The 20,304-nt window shown below is 44.8% G+C and overlaps 1 protein-coding gene across 3 annotated transcripts in view; it reads right to left on the minus strand.

Annotated features, from left to right (window-relative positions):
* Nucleotides 1-20,304, minus strand: part of USP3 (ubiquitin specific peptidase 3) — a 1,626,170-nt gene that overhangs the window by 1,416,226 nt on the left and 189,640 nt on the right. The window lies entirely within an intron of this gene.

The raw sequence follows: 20,304 nt of genomic DNA on the forward strand, positions 1-20,304 counted from the left end.
AGGCTTGGAATGCCTTAAAAAGACTCTGAGAAATCTTCCCATCCAGGAACCAGTTGAGGCTCAGGATATTTTAATTTTTGTTTTCTCTTCAAGGTGGTAGCTGTTTTTGAAAGAATGGGAGCCGTCTGGGTGGATGGAAGTGTAGGAGTAGGGCCTTCTGACCGAATGAGTCATGGTTCCCCTTCGCCATCAGGGTCTGATGGATAATTAGCCTCAGCGGACATACTTAAAGTTTCCGCCATACCAGCTTCCATTGAGGTTCCCGGGCATGGCTTGGAAACTGAGGTCTGAGAAGATCCTGGGCTTTCATCAACATCAAGAATCTGCTCGGATGCCTGAGGCGCAGCGTGGGAATCTGGCCTGATTTTCTTGGCCTTCTTCCACGGCGGCTCATCGGATGGGCCTACTCGCCTTCCATACCAAACGCAAGATGTTGCAGCCTTTGTTTTTTTAAATAGGTTTAATGCGGCCAGACGGCTGCGAAGTGTTTTAGGGATGAAGGATTTGCAAATAGGGCAGGACATGTACGTCTTAGCAATTAACAGAAAACAAAGAAAATGCAACAGGGTACTTATCTGTAGCGATAGACTGAAGTGGTCATCTTGAGAATTGGCGATCTGCTTTCCGAACTGGCAAACAGGAGTCCGATATTCACTGTGGCAGAAAAATTCTGGAGAGGGTATGTGCAGACATCCCTTTTATACCCTACGTCAGTTTATGGCTCTGACAGAGGACGTCACACGCACATGTATCCTCCTGGACCAAAGACTTTGGTATACTGGCCGGATGTCAGCATTGCAGGCAGCAATCTCCCTACTGTAATGAATACTGCAACATGAGAACAGAAGGACATCAAGGGTTGCGATATCTAGTGCAAGAAAGGGAAGAGTCTGGGTGGGAAGAGGAAGAAGAGGGGTTCAACTTATAGGAACTACATCCTTAGTACAGTTGCACTGCCAAAGAGAGGCGAGGTGTTGCTTCAGGGATTTCTTAAAGAGAGAGGCACTGGTAATGGACCTTATTAATGGTGGGAGGTTATTCCATAGTTTAGCTACAGTAAAAGAGTAGCGCATTTCTCCTGCTACATGGGTTAGTTTCACTATCTTTAGGAGCAGTTGGTTATTGGATCGGAGAGGTCTGTTTGGATGATACTGTGTGAGTAGGGGAGACAAGGAAGGGCAGTTAGATGGTTTATAAATGTGTGCAACGGTTAATTGAATAAGTGACAGATGATGAGGTAGTTTTAACCAGTTTAGCTGGTGCAGAGATTAGCTGTGGTGGTAAGAGCAACTTGCATTTGTTACAAATTTAAAGATTTTACTGTAGCATGAGGCTAGTTTGACTTTGAGAGAGGCTTGAAAAACCAGTTAGGAGAGGTGCACCATAAAGAAGAGAGGGTAGTAGGAAAGAAGGTGTGAGTTATGTAGGGTGGCTGAAAAAATATTTTTGTCTACAGAGAGTTCCTAGTTTTTGGTGTGTTTTTTTTAATACTGGTCTGAATGTGCATGTCAAAGGTCAAGTTTTCATCTACGATGATGCCTAACAGTTTGGTATATGGTACGACTTCAATTATTGTGTTGTTTTGGGCTTGGATGGTGACATTTTCCTTATTTAGAGGAGCGGATTTTTTTGGTAGAAAAAGAACTTTAGATTTATTAGGGTTTAGGGCGATATGGTTATTGGACATCTATATCTCTGTAGTAATGAGGGCATCTTGTGTGAGTTTGTGTAGTTCAGATGGTGAGATGGCAGCACAGATTACTGTGGAATCATCTGCGCATTGGATGACAGTACTTTGGGTAAGAGAGGTGTGAAAGTTATTAATAAAGATGTTGAACAAAACAGGCCCTAGTATGGATCCTTGTGGAACTCCTATAATTGTGTCGAGGAAGTGAGAGAATGAGTTTTACCATTTGGTGGATTGTTGCCTGTTAGTAAGATAGTTTGAGAACCAGTCTAGGGATGGGGGTGACATGCCTATGCCAGACAATGTGGCGAGTAGGAGAGAGTGGGAGATGGTATTAAAGGCCTTGGAGAGGTCTAAGAAGAGAGAGGAGACAATTTTTCCATCATCTCGAGCCTGGTTAACTGTGTCGGAGAAGGATGTGAGAGCTGCAGTAGTGCTGTGACCTGGTTAAAATACGTGTTGAGTGGGAGAAATAATTTGGTTGTGAACTACACAGTGAAGAAGCTGGGTGTGGATGCATTTTTCCAGGATCTTAGAGATGGGTGAGAGGATAGCAATGGGTTGGAAGTTGGCGAGGTCTGTGTTAGTGCCTCCTTTAATGTAGGGCACAACGTATGCCCCTTTTCCAAACAGTGGCTATATAGGATTCCAGAACAGATCTGTTAATAAGAATGCTGATGGGAAAGGCTATGGAATTTGCAGAGATTTGTAGGAACTCAGGAGGTAGGTCGTCTGGGGCGTCGGTGCAAGGTTTGAGTTTTTGGAGCAGCTTTTTTATTGTGTTGGTGGGGATAGGTGAGAGAAAGTTTGGTGGAAGAGGGAGTAGGGGTATGTTGGGAGGAAAGGTGGCAGATAGATTGGCAATAGTATTGATGAAATAGGAGTTAAAGAGTACAGCTATTTCTGTGGGTGTTCTGTCAAGGTTCAGGCAAGGACTGTTTAGCAACGGCAGAGTCGGTTCCAGTGGTTCGGATCCGAACCCACTTGTTGAGAATAAAATAAAAATTGATAACATCAAGTTTATCCAACAAAATGTGAGCCAGTAACCAGAAAAGAATTCTGCTTCTCATTCTTCTGATAATAAAGCACAGAGAAAACATGCCAGTGAAATCTTTTCCAATATTCCAAAGGAAAATGTTAGAGAGACAGAAAAAAAACACAGGAGTTGACTAGACGGATCATGGATACCTTGGACTTGAACCAGAGTCTGGTGCTGGCAGATGGAGATAAGGAAGATTAGCAGAAATTTAGAAATGTGTCCGAATAGCTTTAAGGTAATCAAACCAGCATGTCGAGCTCCAAGCTCAACATGGATCTTAAGAGACTTTTATTTTTCAAAATGCTGCAAAAGATTCTCCTGTGCAATCATAAAACACAGTGACTCTCTTGCTTCCTCTTCCTCAAATGAGATTCTCCTTTATTGTGCAATATTTTCAGAAGTTAGGTGAGCGCACTTGTTTCGAACTGCAAGTTTAAATTAACCCAGCTTATGTCCATTACCATAGGGGTGTCTGTAAAAACATCCTAACAAACTAAAACAAGTCATATAGGTAACCAATCTGTAAAAACTACACGAAAAAATCTGACCAGGCTAGGGTTTTCGCTTTGTGATTCCTTAAACTCTTGTGCTAGATGCTCAAGGGATATGTGCACATGAACCAATTAAGGACATGCTGCATTTAAGATATGCATATCTCACATACTCTATCCTGTTATTATAGACCCCCAAGGCTGTAAAAGGCTGAACTGGAGATCATGGTCAGAAAATCCATGAAAATACATGTCTGTATAAAAATAAAAATAAAGAAATAAAAAAATGAGCATGTTTCAATCATAAAAGTCCATGCGCTTTCACAGATCATTTGATCAGACCTAACTTCTAACTATGGTAAGACATTAAGCAACTGTCTTTGGGAGTGACAAACAAAATGTCAATGAATAATCAGGTAAAACAATCCCTTCTACTCTCAGTAATAGGTGTGATGGTGAAGCTGATCATTATCTCCTGTTCAGCCTTTTACACCCTTGTGGTCCAATAGCCAGATAGAAAGTCTTTTGCTAGGAGCTCGACCTGCTGGTTTGATTAGCTTAAAGCTATTTGGACACATGTCTAAATTTGTTTAGTGGTATCTGCACAAGATACATGCAAGGGGGAGCCTTGAGGTACTGCAATGATCATAGGAGCTTCCAGGTGCTAGGACCAAAAGATTAGCAGCACTGAAATTAAAGAATGAATGGGAAAATATAAAGCATAGTTTTGCATGAAAAAGTGGGGGAGAAAGACTGGACTTTTGTTGGTGGACTGTAAAGCATATACCCCACTTTATGTCATTAATGTTTAGAGGAAAAGGGGAAAATTTGTCTTCTGGTATGACTTCTTCTCTCCAGGACAGAAAAGCCAGGACTTTATTGCACGCTACGCAAGAAAATCACTCTTATGAAGAAACAAGATGGTTTTGGATGAACAATGTTTAATCATTTGTTTCTTTTTTCTATAGACATCCCTGGAAGAAGGCCTACTGACAGATGGGACTTAATCCCAGTAACAGGTCTCTCTTCCCGGCTCTCCGATAAGAAACTTTAGGGCAGACTCCCAGACCCAAAGAAGATGGTGCTCTCATGCTCAGATTGGTCACTAGAACAGCTGCAGAGGATGCGGTGCATCCCCACTCCATGGTAGAGGAAGAAACCAGAGAGTGGTCTGAGGAACAACAAATGGCCACTGCAGTCACCCACCTGAGCCTGCACTGTAGACAATTCTATTCTATTATCTTTTTTTACGGTTCAGAAAGAGAAGAAACAGCAGAACTGATGTAAGAATCCATGCTGTAGATGAGGGTAAGGCCTATTTGCTGGTAAGCACTGCTCAGAAGAGTCAGTCAGAAAGTCAGTTGTCGGGCAAGTGTTCACAAGCAGCACCCAGATTTACATTTCCTCACACAGTCCTTCAAAATTCAAAAGTAACACAAGCAGTACACCAAAACTCTGTCACAATTATAAGCCCCTTTCACAGAATGAGCACTGAGAAGCATACACAAGCATAAGACAATTTCTAGTCCTGAAATATACTTCCCGAAGCTTAAATAGAGCACCTTCAAGCAAAATGTCTCGAGCAGTAAAATAACGAGGGTAAGTTGTCACAAAGTACACAAAAGCACCAAAACACTCAAGAGTCTGAAGTACATAAAAACACTTCCCAACTTTTAAACCTTTACACTTAATTTAACACTTCTCCAAGGCGGTATTTTTTCCTCACAAAATGGCTCCAGCATGCATTAAGTCCAGTTTTAAAAATAACAAGTTTCTGACAAGAAACATTTGATACCAAAAAGTACAGTTGTGTACACTTACCATAAATGTAGATGGTAGAGTGTATTCACTATTGCAGTCATTACATTTGGGTTATCTGTTTACAGGTAGCCCTCAGCCGGACTGATTATCAAAGTCCTGCATCAGTTGCTCTCTCTTCTTCCAGGACGTCAGGTAGTCAGGGGTATAAAGCATGCAGCCGATGTCATTACATCAGTTTTTCTTGCCCCAGATGTCAGGTGCCCCCATAATGGGAAGCAGTTACATACAAGGTTACACCTCTAACAAAAAGCAAATACACCAGAAAGCTTAAATACAGTAAGCAAGAAGAGAGGTATAGCCAATAGAAGTCAGGGGGCTGGAGGGAGGGTAACCAGGACTGCAACAGTGAATACACTCGAACATCTACATTTAAGTGTACACAACTGCACTATGTTCTTCGTGTTTCACCGTTGCAGTCATTACATTTGGGTAGATTCCCAAAGCTAAGTCAGGGAGGAGGCAATTAGAGTGCATTAGGGCCAGCTATTAGGTCCTGCAGGACTGCAGTGGCAAAACCAGCTCTGGATTTAGAAAAAATTGGCAAGTGGTAATGCTTGGTGAAGGTATGCACCGAACTCCAGGTAGCAGCTTCTAGGATGTCCATGGTAGGAACACCTCTGAGAAAGGCTGTAGAAGTAGATGCAGTCCTGGTGGAATGTGATCTTATCCCCTTGTGGGGTAGGTTTTCCATGGTGCTTATAGTAGAAATGAATGCAATGGCCTATCCACTTAGAAATGGTTTGCTTTGAAATGGCCTTCCCCTCTGCCCTTGCAGCAAAGGCAACTAGCAGCTGTTCAGTTTTCCCGAGAGGCTTAGTCCTGTCTAAATAAAATCTAAGTTGTCTGTGCAAGTCTAAAGAGTGCAGTATTCATTCTACTTTGTTCTGTGGATTAGAAAAGAAGGTTGGCAAATGAATGGACTGATTGAGGGCCACACTGGATACCACCTTGGGCATAAAGGAAGGACTGGCCCTGAGGGACACCCTGCCCGCATGGAAGATAATGAAGGGCTCCACTGCCATGAGGGTCTGTAACTCAGACACTCTTCTTACTGAAGTGATGGCTAGAAGGAAGGCTGTTTTCCAAGAAAGGAATTTCAACTCTGCAGTTGCAACTGGCTCAAAAGGAGGTAGAGTGAGTTTTTCCAATACAAAGTTAAGGTCCCTGGCTGGAGTAGGGGCTCTGCTGGGTGGTCTTAAATTTTTGGCCCCTCTGAGGAATTGTTTCAGCAGGGGGTGAGAGAAGAGGGGAGGCTCAGTATTATAATGTGCTGAAATGGCTGAGGCATGAATTTTAATAGAAGAGAAGGAAAGGCCCTTGTGAAGCATCTCTGTTAAGTATTGAAGAATATGCGGAAAGCTGGGCACTGTTGCCCATCCCCTGAGTTTGGCTCCAGGAACAGTATCTTTTCCACTTTTAAGCATAATATTTTCTAGTACTAGGCCTCCTTGCCTCCACGATGACATCCAGCACTTGCTTACTGAGGGATGGTAATGGAGAGCTCAGGTAATTAGCCAAGCTGCAAGGTTCAGGGATTGAAGCTGGGGGTGCAGAATCTGGCCCCTTGCTGGGACAGCAGGGAAGGGGTCTGAGGCAGGTGCCACGGTCCCAGCAGTGACATATTGTGTAAGAGGGGGTACCAGTGTTGGCGTGGTCAGTCTGGTGCAATGAGTATTGTCCTTGGTTTGTCCTGTTTGATCTTTAGTAGAACTTTCGAGACGAGGAAAGGCATAAACTGAGAGCTTTCCCAGGTGAAGGACAGGGCATCCTCTTTCCAAGCTTGTCTGTGGGGAGTCCTTGTGCAGAATTCTGAGAGGAGGCAAAAGTACAGTTTTGTATCTACCACAAATGTAGATGTGTGAGTGCTCATACAGCTGCAGTCATAACAGATGGGTTATCCTGCCGTTAGGCGGGTCCTCGGTCGGTCGAATTCCAAAGTCTAGGTCCGGCGTCGGTTGTCGTCGCTTCTTCCCTGACGTCAGTGCGTCAGGGGTATAAAAGAGGCAGCCGACGCCATTTTCTTCAGTTTTTCTTGCCCCAGATGTCAGGTGCCCCCAGAAGGAAGGCAAACATAATGTTATGCAAAGATGCAATGTTGATAAATCAAAAACAGTAGTTGCAAGCAAATACACCATAAAAGAATACTCCAAAAAGGTTATATGAAAAGTGTTTGTCATAAGGCCTGTCCTAAGAGGGGTTGGAGGGAGGGAAACCTGGACTGCAGCTGTATGAGCACTTGAACATCTACATTTATGGTAGGTGCAAAACTGTACTATGTTCATCGTGCATACAGCTGCAGTCATAAAAGATGGGTAGAATCCCAAAGCTAAGTAAGGGTGGTAGGCACTAAGTGGAACTAGGAGGGGCTAGGATGCCCTGCAGGAATGCTGTGGCAAAGCCCGCTCTAGATTTTGAGTATATAGTGGGAGGTGATAGTGCTTGGAGAAAGTGTGCACTGAACTCCAGGTGGCTGCTTCCAAAATGTCCTTGGTAGGGACCCCCCTGAGGAAGGCTACAGAGGTAGCTGTGGCTCTGGTGGAGTGGGATCTGATGCATACAGGCACAGTTTTTCCATGAAATGAGTAACAAAGGCGTATGCAGTGGGCTATCCATTTTGAAATTGTCTGTTTGGAAATAGCCTTTCCCTGAGCACCTACAGCATAGGACACAAAGAGATGCTCAGATTTCCTGAACGGTTTTGTTCTGTCCAAGTAGTAACGTAGTTGTCCGTGAATGTCCAAGGAATGTAGTAGTCTTTCTCCTTTGTTTTGTGGATTAGGATAAAAGGTAGGTAAGTGGATAGTCTGATTCAAAGCTACACTGGATACTACCTTTGGCATAAAGGTAGGATTGGTTCGTAAGAAAAAGTACAGTTTTGTACCTACCATAAATGTAGATGTTCGAAGATCCACATTGCTGCAGTCCTGACACTTGGGTAGTCCGCTGTCCACGGTCGGCCCGAATATCAAAGTATAAGGCTGACGTCGGTCATGGCGCATTTAACTGACGTCAGGACGTCAGGGTACAAATGCGCATGACCGGCGTCCTATCCTCAGTCTTTTCTTGCCCCAGATGTCAGAAGACCTTTAAAAATAAAGGTCAAAACCAAAAGACAGTAAACAAATAACCAACCACCCTTGCACTAACTATATGTACAAAATATATACAATATACACAATATGTACAACCCAACCCACACAACCACCTCCAACTACAGAGGGAAGGAGGGAGGGTAAATTGGACTGCAGCAATGTGGATCTTCGAACATCTACATTTATGGTAGGTACAAAACTGTACTATGTTCTTCATCTCACATTGCTGCAGTCCTGACACTTGGGTAGAATCCCAAAGCAGAGGTAAGGGAGGATGGCTAACTATAAGGAAGCAGGAGCTGCCAAAATGCCCTGCAAAACCGCAGTGGCAAAACCAGCCCTGGACTTAGAGTAAAGTGGCAGGTGATAATGCCTAGAGAAAGTATGCACAGAACTCCAAGTAGCTGCCTCCAAAATATCCTTGGTTGCCACTCCTCAAAAAGCTGTTGAAGTGGCAGTAGCCCTAATGGAATGAGGCCTAATCCCAGCTGGAACCTCCTTGCCATGATGGGAATAACAGAAAGCAATGCAAAACCCAATCCACTTAGAAATAGTTTGTTTTGACACAGGCTTGCCCTGAGAACTCAAAGCAAAAGAAACAAACAACTGCTGAGACTGCCTGAACCCTTTAGTTCTGTCCAAATAATAACGCAACTGCCTGTGTACATCCAAAGCGTGCAAAATCTTTTCCCCCTTATTTTGGGGATTTGCATAAAAAGTAGGCAAATGAATAGTCTGGTTTAAAGCCACACTAGAAACCACCTTAGGCATAAAGGAAGGATTAGTACGTAATGATACCCTATCCTTATGGAAAATCAAGAAAGGCTCAACTGCCATAAGGGCCTGTAATTCAGAAACCCTTCTCGCAGAGGTAATGGCCAACAAAAAAGCAGTCTTCCATGATAAATATTTCAACTCAGCAGTAGCTGCAGGCTCAAAAGGTTGTAGAGTGAGTTTCTCCAACACAAAATTGAGATCCCAAGCAGGAGTAGGAGCTCTCCGTGGGGGTCTTATATTCTTTGCCCCTCTAAGAAACTGCTTGAACAAAGGATGAGAAAACAATGGTGGGTCACAATCATAGTGAGCTGAAATTGCTGCAGCATGAACTTTAATAGAAGAGAAAGACAAACCTTTGTCTAGTAACTCAGTAAGATATTGAAGAGCCACACACACATTAGGCTCAGAAACATCAAAACCTTTTGCTGCACTCCAAAATAAAAATCTCTTCCATTTATCAGCGTACACTTTCCTTGTACTAGGCCTTCTAGCTTCCAAAATAACATTCAAAACTTGCTGAGGAAGTGGAGGCCCATTATGCTTCAAAACAGAATATGCCAGGCTGTTAGGTGTAGAGAGTGAAGCTTGACATTGAGCAAATGGCTGTCCTCCTGTGACAACAGGTGTGGAATCGAAGGCAAAGGCCATGGAGGCTTCCATTACAGACTTCTTAGTAATGGGTACCAGTGCTGTCGAGGCCAATCTGGAGCTATTAAAATCATCCTTGGCTTGTCCTGTCTGACCTTCAGAAGTACCTTTGAGAGGAGAGGCAGAGGTGGAAAGGCATACACATGAAGATTGCTCCAATTGAAAGAAAGAGCATCCACTCTCCAAGCTGTGGGATGAAACCTTTTCGTGCAAAACTTTGGCAGCTGATGGTTTAGTGGAGAAGCGAACAGATCTATGTCTGGAGTTCCCCATGACACTGTCAATTTCGAAATACATGAGGATCCAATTTCCACTCGTGGGGATCCATAATTCGTCTGCTCAACACATCTGCTAAGGAGTTCTGTGCTCCTGGCAGAAACCTTGCCTGAAGATTGAGCTGTAAACTGAGAGCAGTCTCCCACAAAATCATTGCTTGCCTGCATAGAGGATAAGAATGTTCCCCTTGCTTGTTGATGTACCACATGACAGTTGTGTTGTCTGTTAGAATCAACACCTGTCCTGGAAGAAGGAATTCCTTGAAAGCTATTAATGCAAACTGGACTGCTAACATCTCCTTCATGTTGATATGTAGATGTTGTAGTCTGACAGGCCACTTGTTTTGTATCCACTTTCCATGTAGATGAGCTCCCAAGCTTTGTCTGAGGCATCTGTCGTTAAAATCTGACTTGCCTCTGGCCGGGTCACAGAGAGTCCCTTGTTTAGGTGACATTCCTGAGCCCACCACAAAAATTCCTTCTGAATGCAAGGTATTATTTGAATGACAGTGTCCAGATCCTGGCAGTGCTGTGTCCATACATTTTTGAGATACCATTGTAGCTTCCTCATATGCAGTTTGGCATTGGGAAGCACCAGAATACAAGATGCCATGAACCCTAAGGCTTGAAGGACTGTCCTTGCAGTCAGCCCGGACTGATGAGATAGTTGATGGAAGTAAAGGGATAGACTCTTTTGTTTGTCCGGGGTTAAAAAGGCCATCTGGGCTGCTGTATTCAGTCTCACACCCAGAAAGCACATGTCTTGAGAGGGTACTAGACTGGACTTTATTTCGTTCACAGAATACCCTAGGCATCTTAGCACTGCTATCACATATTCCAAATGATGAAGAAGCTCTTCCCTTCCTTGAGCCAAAATTAGGCAGTCGTCCAAATAAGGATAGATCTGTATTCCTTTTAGTCTGAAGAAAGCTATCACTGGAGCCAGAACTTTCGTGAACACTCTGGGCGCAGTAGATAAGCCAAAGGGCAATGCAGAGAACTGATAGTGAGAAGTCCCAGCTCGAAAACGCAGATACTTTCTGCAACTGAGTCTGACAGGAACATGAAGGTAAGCCTCCTTGAGATCCAAAGTTACCATCCAATGATCTTTGCCCAGCAGAGGTAAAAGCTGCTGCAACGTCAACATTGTGAACTTGGGAATGTCCAGATAAGTGTTGAGGATAGATAAATCCAAAATTGGTCTCCACGTGTTCCCCTTCTTTGGTACTAGGAACAGGCGAGAATAAAATCCTAGGCCCACTTCTGGCAGAGGGACCGGCTGTATGGCCCCTAGTTGGAGCAATAGAGAAACCTGTTTGTGAGCCTCTATTCTTTGTTGAGGAGGAACGTCTGGCATGCCTTTGAAAGGTGGCAAGGTATGGAAATAAAACCTGTAGCCGTGGTGTATGATATCCAATACCCATCTGTCCTGGGTAAGTAAACTCCAATTTTCTTTGAAAAGTGCCAACCTTCCTCCCAAAGGTGCTGCCAGACGAGCAGGCTCTGGCAGCTGAAAAGGTAGGTCATTGGGTCTGCTTACGAAAGGACTGACCCCTGCCCTCACCCGAAGCCTGTGCAGGAGAACTCCCCGTTCTAGGCCTGAAAGAGCCCTGAGCTCTGCCCTTACCACGTCTAGATCTACCCCTAGACTGGAAATCATAAGAAGGATACGTCCACCCCTTAAGTAGGCCAATTTCTACTAAACTTTGGAGGCTGGACCTGCAAAAAATCTTTAACAGTCTGCATAGACTTAGCCTTGTCTTCCATTTTCTTCAAGACTGTCTCAACAGGAGGACCAAACAACATGTCAGATTGTAAAGGAGCATCTAAAATCCTTGTTTTAACATGCTCAGACAAATTCTGATCCCTCAGCCAGGCGTGCCTGCGAAGAACAGTCCCAGTGGCAGCCACCCTAGACGAGGCCTGTACAGCATCAAAACCACATTGCAAAGAATGCTTACCCACCTGTTCAGAAACATGTACTAAATCTTGCAACTCTTTACAATCAATACCTACTGCCAGAGCATCAACCTTAGACTTCAATTGTGAAAGGAGATAGTTTTGGTATTTCAACATGTGAAACTGGCAATTCAGAGCCCTCATAGCAAGAGTGGAAGAAGTATAAACTTTCTTTCCCCATCTATCCAAGGCCCTAGCCTCCTTGTCTGAAGGAACCGGATTCTTAACAACAGAAGCCTTAACACCCTTAGGCCCCTGGCTAACAGTTTCTGGGTCTGCCCTAGGACTTTTAAAAAGATACTTATGAACTTCAGGCACCCTGTAATACCTATCCGGCTTAACAGGAGCAGGAGGCAAAGAATCAGGATTAAGAGAAGCCTCTGCAAAAACATCTTCCACTACATCTAAAACAGGAGGTATAGCCAAAGGCCTATGCTGGGGTAAAAACAGAAATTCCCTAAGCCGTTTCCTGGAATCAGAGAAGTCCTGACCCTCCCACTTAAAATGCTCCCTCATGGAATGAAGAGTTTCTGAAAAAGAAAAATCCTCAGGAGGAGTAGCAGAAGGAGCAGAATCATCCACATCAGAATCAGAATAAGGAGAGTACTCCTGCAAACCTTCAGCCGAAGACTCTGAAACATCTGAAGCTTGCTCAAAACCCCCCAGCTCAGGCTCCACCCTAGGTCTCTTAGCAGGAGGGGGCATAGAACCCCTAATCAAAGTAATCAAATCTTCTGCCATTTTAAGCATATGCTTCTTGGGCATAGTACCTGAAGAGCTAGGGGTAACACCAACTGAAGCTAAACCTGGCCTGCCCCTGGGAGAAGCCTTAGAAACAGAAGGAGAGGGCCTAGCCACCTTAGGAAGGGAGGGGAGTATAGTAACCTGAGAAGCCCCTCAGCCTGACTTGCCTCCTGAGAGGCCACATCTTGCAATAATAAGGTCTCACTCTGGGAACACAAAGAAATCTCCGGTGGAGCCACCGGCTCCACCGACACCTCTAAAGAACCGGCGTCCGGTACAGACGGTTCTTCTAGCCTAGGCTTAACTGCCTTGTCCTTGCGCTTCTTGAGAGCGGCGGAGCATCCGCCGGCATTTTATAATTGCACCGCTTCCCAAAGACTAACCTTGCACAATCCAACCTTCTCTTTATAGTGCGTTTATTAAATCTAGCACAAGAGCGACAGCCAACAACGTCGTGCTCAGGCCCTAAGCAAGGAATACACAAAGTATGATAATCTCTATGCGGTATCTGTTTCCCACAAGAAACGCAATTATTAACTTTTTCTGACATCCGGTAAATGACTGAGGCAAGAAAAAACTAAAATATTCCCCAACGGAGTACTTAGCCAACTTTGAACTCGGTCTGAAACTTCTAAATAGAAAAATCTCAGAACGCCAACCGGCACTTGCAATGCTGCTTCTGCATCGGACCATGCGGCAAAAAAGACTGAGGATAGGACGCCGGTCATGCGCATTTGTACCCTGACGTCCTGACGTCAGTTAAATGCGCCATGACCGACGTCAGCCTTATACTTTGATATTCGGGCCGACCGTGGACAGCGGACTACCCAAGTGTCAGGACTGCAGCAATGTGAGATGAAGAACATCTCTGTCCTGATGGAAAATGATGAATGGTTGCACAGCCATGAGGGCCTGAAGCTCTGAAACCCTGCGTGCTGAGGTGATAGCCAGAAGAAAAGCTGTTTTCCATGACAAGTACTGTAACTCTGTTGAAGAAGCTGGCTCGAAGGGGGGAAGGGTCAGCTTTTCCAGTACGTAGTTGAGGTCCCAAGCAGGGACTGGTGGTTTCCTTGGGGGTTTTATATTCTTTGCCCCTCTGAGGAACTGCCTTAAGAGAGGGTGAGAGAATAATGGAGAATCTGTGTTGTATTATGCAGAAATGGCTGAAGTGTGGATCTTGATGGAGGAGAAGGAAAGTCCATTGTTTAACATCTCAGCTAGGTACTGTAAAATTTGAGGTATATTTATTACCCAAAGATTCTGTCCCTTTTCGAGATTCCAGGCATAAAATCGTTTCCATTTGGCGGAGTAAGCTTTTCTAGTCGAAGGTCTTCTGGCCTCCAAGATGACTTCCTGCACCTCCTTGGAGAGGAGAAACTGTTGTGAAGTCAAGGAATTCTCCATGCAGCTAGATTTAGAGTTTTGAGATGGCTGTGAAGGGTTTTGTAGTTGTGCTGGGACAACAGAAGAGGGAATAGAGGTAGGATCCATGGTGGGGAGTGTGACAGGCTCCTCAGGAGCCGATACCAGTGTTGTCTTGGCCAGTCTGGAGCGATGAGAATCATTTTCGGCCTCTCTGCTCTGGCTTTTAATAGTACTTTGGGCAGCAGAGGAAGAGGCGGGAAGGCATAGACTGTCAGTGCTGCCCAATTGAAGGAAAGTGCGTCCACTTTCCAGGCCTGTGGATGATAGGTCCTTGAACAAAATTTTTTCAACTGGCAATTTCTGTGGGTAGCAAAGAGATCCATGTCTGGCTGTCCCCATGCCAGAGTTATCTTTGTGAAATGTTGAGGATGCAACTTCCATTCGTGTGGATCTCTCATATTTCTGCTTAGGTTGTCTGCCAGTGTGTTTTCCTTCCCTGGCAGGAATTGTGCCTGCAGTTGAATTTGCAATTCCAGTGCTGTATTCCATAGGGTCATGGCTTGCCTGCACAGGGGGTATGAATGAGTTTCCCCCCGTTTGTTTATGTACCACATCACTGTGGTGTTGTCTGTCCTTATCAATAGCTGGCCTGGATGCAGTAGGTCTTTGAAGGTCATAATAGCCTTTTGCACGGCTAGCATTTCCCTTTGGTTGATGTGGAGGTGCTTCTCTTTTCGGGTCCATTTTCCCTGAATGCACTGATCTGTCATGTGTGCTCCCCAGGCGTAGTCTGAGGCGTCTGTTGTGATGATTTGGGGTGCTGGAGGTACACAGAAAGGAAGACCTGTGTTTCTTTGGCAAGCTTGAGTCCACCACAAAAATTCCTTTTGAAGGCATGGAATGAGTGGGATAATTGTTTCCAAGCTGTGGCTGTGTTGAGACCATATGTTTTTCAGGTACTATTGAAGTTTCCTCATATGCAGCTTTGCACATGGGATTAGTAGGATGCAAGATGCCATGAATCCCAGAGCCTGCAGGATTTTCCTTGCAGTTAGCCTGGTGTAAGTTGCCATTTTTCTGAAGTATTGAGACAGTTGCCCTTGCTTGTCTGGCGTGAGGTAGGCCATCTGGGTGGTTGTATCCAAGCTGGCACCCAGGAAAATTATTTGTTGAGAGGGTATTAGTTTTGAATTCTTTTTGTTGACTGTGTATCCCAGGAAGTTCAACAGTTTTATTACAAATGCCAGGTGCTGCAGTAGTATGTCCTTGCTGTCCGCTTGGATCAGGCAGTCGTCCAGATATGGGTAGATTTGTATCCCTTGTAGTCTGCAGAAGGCGATTACTGATGCCAGGCATTTTGTAAACACTCTGGGCGCAGTAGATAAGCCAAAGGGCAATGCAGAGAATTGGTAATGGGTTGAACCTGCAAGAAATCTGAGGCATCTTCTGCAATCTTGTCTGATAGGGACATGCAGGTATGCCTCCTTGAGGTCCAATGTTACCAGCCAAGACTCCTTGCCCAGCATGGGAAGAAGCTGCTGTAATGTGAGTATCTTGAATTTTGGCACCTGTAGATATGTGTTTAGGATGGATAGGTCTAAGATAGGTCTCCAATCTTTGTCTTTCCTCGGTACCAGGAATAGTCTAGAATAAAGCCCTTGACCTTGCACTTTTGCAGGTACCTCTTGAATTGCTTTCATGTCTATGAGAGCTGAAACTTGTTTTTGTGCCTCTGCCCTTTGATTTTGTGGCAGGTTTGGCATGCCTCTCATTTTTGGAAGGGTGTGAAAGTGGAACCTGTACCCTCTTGTCTATAATGTCCAGAATCCATTTGTCTTTTGTAACAATATGCCAATTTTTTGAGAATAATGTCAATTTTCCGCCCAAAAGTGCTGCCATTAAAGCTTTGCTTGGCAGGTGTAGGGGGAAGTCATTGTGTCTGTTTTCTAAAAGACTGTGATCTATCTTCTCCACCTCTTGGGGTTGGTGCTTGCCACTGTCTGGCTCTGAAGGATCCTTGAGGTTGCCCTCTGCCCCTTGGGTGCCTGTATCTGCCCCTTTGAGGTATGTCCGTGGCTGGAAAGGACCAATTTTTTGAAGGCCAGTTTCTGCTGAAACGTGGAGGCTGTACCTGCAGGAAATCTTTCACTGTTTGCATTGATTTCGCTTTTTCCTCCATTTTCTTTAGCACCTCCTCAGCTTTAACACCAAACAATACATCTTTTTGAAGAGGTGCATCTAATAATTTAGCTTTGACATGATCTGGTAAGGTTTGCTCTGAGCCAAGCATGCCTACGTATAACAGACCCTGTAACAGCAGCTCTACATGAGGCCTCTAAAGCATCAAAACCACACTGCAAGGTATGTTTTCCCACTTGCTCTGCACCATGCAACAAATCCTGCAACTCTTAAATCTGGTTGTTCTGGTTGTGTCATCTTGCTTTTCAGCTGAGATATCAAAAACTGTTGATACTTTAACATATTGAACTGAGAGTTTAATGCCCTCATGGTTAAAGTGGCCGAGGTGTACACCTTTTCCCCCCACCTTTCTAAAGCTCTGGAATCTCTCTCTGAAGGTAATGGATTTTTAGCAGTAGAGGCCTTAATTCCCTTGGGACCCTGTGAAATTGTTTCTGAGTCAGCAGTATGGCTTTTATATAGGAACTGGTGAGAATCAGGAACCTGGTAATACCGGTCTGGTTTAACAGGAGCTGGAGGCAAAGAATCAGGATTAAGGCTGGCTTCTGTGTACACATCATCCAATATATCTAAAACAGGAGGGATAGCCAGAGGCCTATGCTGGGGGAGCAGAAGAAATTCCCTGAGCCTTTTCTTGGAATCTGAATAATCTTGGCCTTCCCAGTGAAAGTGTTCCCTCAATGTATGCAGGGTTCCCCCAAAATTGGCCTTCCCAGTGAAAGTGTTCCCTCAATGTATGCAGGGTTCCCCCAAAAGAGAAGTCCTCAGGGGGGGAGACCGAGGGAATAGACTCCTCAGCATGAGAGTCTTCGAATGGAGAATAGGCATAATCCTAGTCCTCAGATAGTTCCGAGGCAATAGAAGCTTGATCTGAGGAAGGGTATTCTTCCTCTAATCTGGGCCTTTTGTCAGAGGGGGGATGAGAACCCCTGATAAGAGTAATCAAATCCTCAGCCATTTTAAGCATCTGTTTTTAGGCATGGTGCCTTGAGAGGGGGTCTGAGGAACCTGTTTTTTGGATTTCATGGCTGCTTTAGATTTAGTGAAGGCTTTAATAGAGAAGGAGGAAGGCCTGAAGACCCCTTGAGAAATGGCAGGCCTGTCTAAATTCTGAGTATCCCCGCCAGGAGTGGCGTCGGGATCTGTAGTAGGAATGGGGGCAGAGGAGCCTGCGACCTTGGGTACTGAAGACACCAGTAATGCTGTGTCATCGGTACTCAGAGGCTGCGTAGGTGCCTCGCTGAGTACCGGAGAACCGGCAGTCGGCCTTAACGTGGTTTCAGTAGGTGGTGCGGACCTCGTGTGTCGGTCCTTATCTTTGCGTTTTTTGCTCAAAACTGGAGTCAGAGTATCTGACGACATAATATAATTACATTTTTTGCCAAAAAAGTGAAGGGCGAACTCCGCCCGACGCTTAATAGTGCGCTTATTGAATCTAGCACAAAAACGGCAGGCCGAGACGTCGTGGTCTGGGCCTAAGCAAGGTATACAGAAAGAGTGGAAATCCTTATGCGGTATTTGCTTCCCACATGAAATGCAATTATTAACTTTGTCTGACATCGGTCTGAGGCAAGAAAAGTTTCCCCAACGGGGTACTTAGCTTTCAAGAAGACTTCGGCTGAAATACTTTCGTAAATCTCAGGAGCTGGCCGACCGGCACTTGCGAACTGCTTCTGCTTCGGGCACCGCACGGCAAGAGAGACTGAAGAAAATGGTGTCGGCTGCCTCTTTTATACCCCTGACGCACTGACGTCAGGGAAGAAGCGACGACAACCGAGACCGGACCTAGACTTTGGAATTCGGCCGACCGAGGACCCACCTGACTGCAGGATAACCCATCTGTTATGACTGCAGCTGTATGCACGATGAACATCAGGTCTATCTCTGGGCTCCCCCATTTGCTTCTCAACATGTGGAATATCTTTGGTTCCATTTTCCACTCATGTGGGTCCATGAGATTTCTGCTTAGGTCGTCTGCCAGTGAATTTAGCTTGCCTGGCAGGAATTGAGCTTGTAGGTGCACTTGGTAGCTCAAGGCTGTGTTCCACAGAGCCATGGCTAGTCTGCAGAGAGGGTAAGAGTGGGTTTCCCCCAGCTTGTTTATGTGTCTGTCTTTACCAATAATTGTCCTGGAAGAATGTGGTCCTTGAAGACTGTCAGAGAATTCTGTACAGCTAACATTTCTTTTTGATTGACATGCAGGTGCATTTGACTCTGGTTCCATATGCCCTGAAGGCACTGCCCCGCCAAGTGAACCCCCCATGCATAGTCTGATGCGTCTGTTAGGGTTTGGGCAGCAGGGGGTAGAGTGAATGGTAGTCCCTTGTTGTGGTAGCAGGCCTCTGCCCACCAAAGGAACTCTGTCTTTATACAAGGAATGATGGGAATCATTGTTTCCAGGTCCTGAGAATGTTGACACCATGGGCTTTTTAGATACCATTGTAGTTTCCTCATATGCAGTCTTGAATATGGAATTAGTAAGATGCAAGAGGCCATAAACCCCAGGGCTTACAGTATTTTCCTTGCAGATAGCTGGGTCTTTGTGTCCAGTAGTTTGAACTAGGCTGTCAAACTTGTTTCTCTGGCGTGAGGTAGGCCCATCTGGGAAGTTGTGTTCAAGCTTGCTCCCAGGAATACAATTTGTTGGCAGGGTACTAGGTGAGATTTCTTTTCATTTATGGTGTACCCCAGTGAGGTTAGCAGTTTCTTTACAAATGCCAGATGGTTTAATAGTATGTCCTGTCTTTCTGCCTAAATTAGACAATTGTCCAGGTATGGGTATATTTGAATATTTCTTTGCCTGCAGAATGTAATGACTGGAGCTAGGCACTGTGTGAATACCCTGGGCGCAGTAGATAAGCCAAAGGGCAGTGCAGAGAACTGATAGTGCATGTAGCCTGCTCTGAAGCATAGGTATTTTCTGCAAGATTCCCTTATTGGGATGTGCAGGTAGGCTTATTTTAATTCTAATGTTGCCAAGCAGGCATTTTTGCCTAACATGGGAAGCAGCTGATAAAGAGTTAGCATTTTGAATTTTGGGATTACCAAAAAGTTGTGTTTCGAATAGACAGGTCCAGGACAGGACGCCAGTTGTCTTTTCCAGGTACCAGGAAAAGTCTTGAGTACAAACCTTGTCCCCATTCTTCTGCTGGAACAGGTTGAATAGCCCTGATACTTAGAAGAAAGAGAACCTGCTGTTGAGCCTCTGCCCACTGATTTGGGGGTAGGTCTGGCCAACCATTTGGGGTTGGGCAAGGTGTGGAAGTGGAATCTGTATCCTTGGGAAACTATATTTAAAACCCATTTGTCGTGAGTAATGAGTTCCCAGCTTTTTGCATGCAGGGCAATCTTTCCCCCTAAAGGAGCAGTCAGTTGAGCAGGGCTTTGAAGGTTTAAGGTTAAGTCATTGTGACAGTTTACCATAGGGGGGTATCTTACTACTTCCAGCTTTGGAAGTGGGAGCTCCCACTGCTTAGGCCTGTGAGTACCTTGAGACTGTAGCCTAGGTGGTCTGCTGTTCCTGGGTTTGGACGGAGAAGGCCTGGACGAGACAAAGGTTCAGTATGAGTAATCTCTCTCTCTCTCTCTCTATCTGTGGGCAAGAAAGTTCTCTGAAGCAGTCTACACTCTAGTTAGCCCTTTGGAGGGAAATCAGTCAATAAGCAGTCAGACTGTAGGCGTGGGAGAGAGACAGAGTGTGGTGAAGCTGCCCGGTGGTTGTATCCAAGACAGGACACAATCCAAACAGCCAAAGGCTCCTGCAGCAATGAGAATGTTGAACACCTTATCTTACTCTGAGTGAGTGAGTGAACAGACACAAGAGGCAGGTACAAAGTAAGAAGGGAGGACTTTACCCTAGCTTATTTCATTAGGCATCAAAATTAAGTGATAAAAGGAAAGCTGCTTGAAACATTTAGACTGTGTAAGAAAATTGCAATAGGAACACCTCGGACGTGTAGAACTGGAAATCAGCAAAGTTAACACCTCTTTGGTAGTAATTTGACCATGGAAAAGTTGTCAATGGAAAGCCACCATGCCAGTTCACAATAAGATATACTTGCAGAAAGATATAGTACATCTTTAAATTGGGCAGCCTCATACACATCCTCAAACCAGCACTTGCATAGCTTTTTATTTAAGTAAAGTCAGATATCAACATTCCTGAAACAAAATGTGGATTTCTACTAGAATCCTACACTGAAAAAAC

This window comes from Protopterus annectens, chromosome 7.part0 (genome assembly GCF_019279795.1).
Source record: "Protopterus annectens isolate FY-2018-M chromosome 7.part0, PAN1.0, whole genome shotgun sequence".
In the NCBI taxonomy this organism is placed as follows: domain Eukaryota; kingdom Metazoa; phylum Chordata; order Ceratodontiformes; family Protopteridae; genus Protopterus; species Protopterus annectens.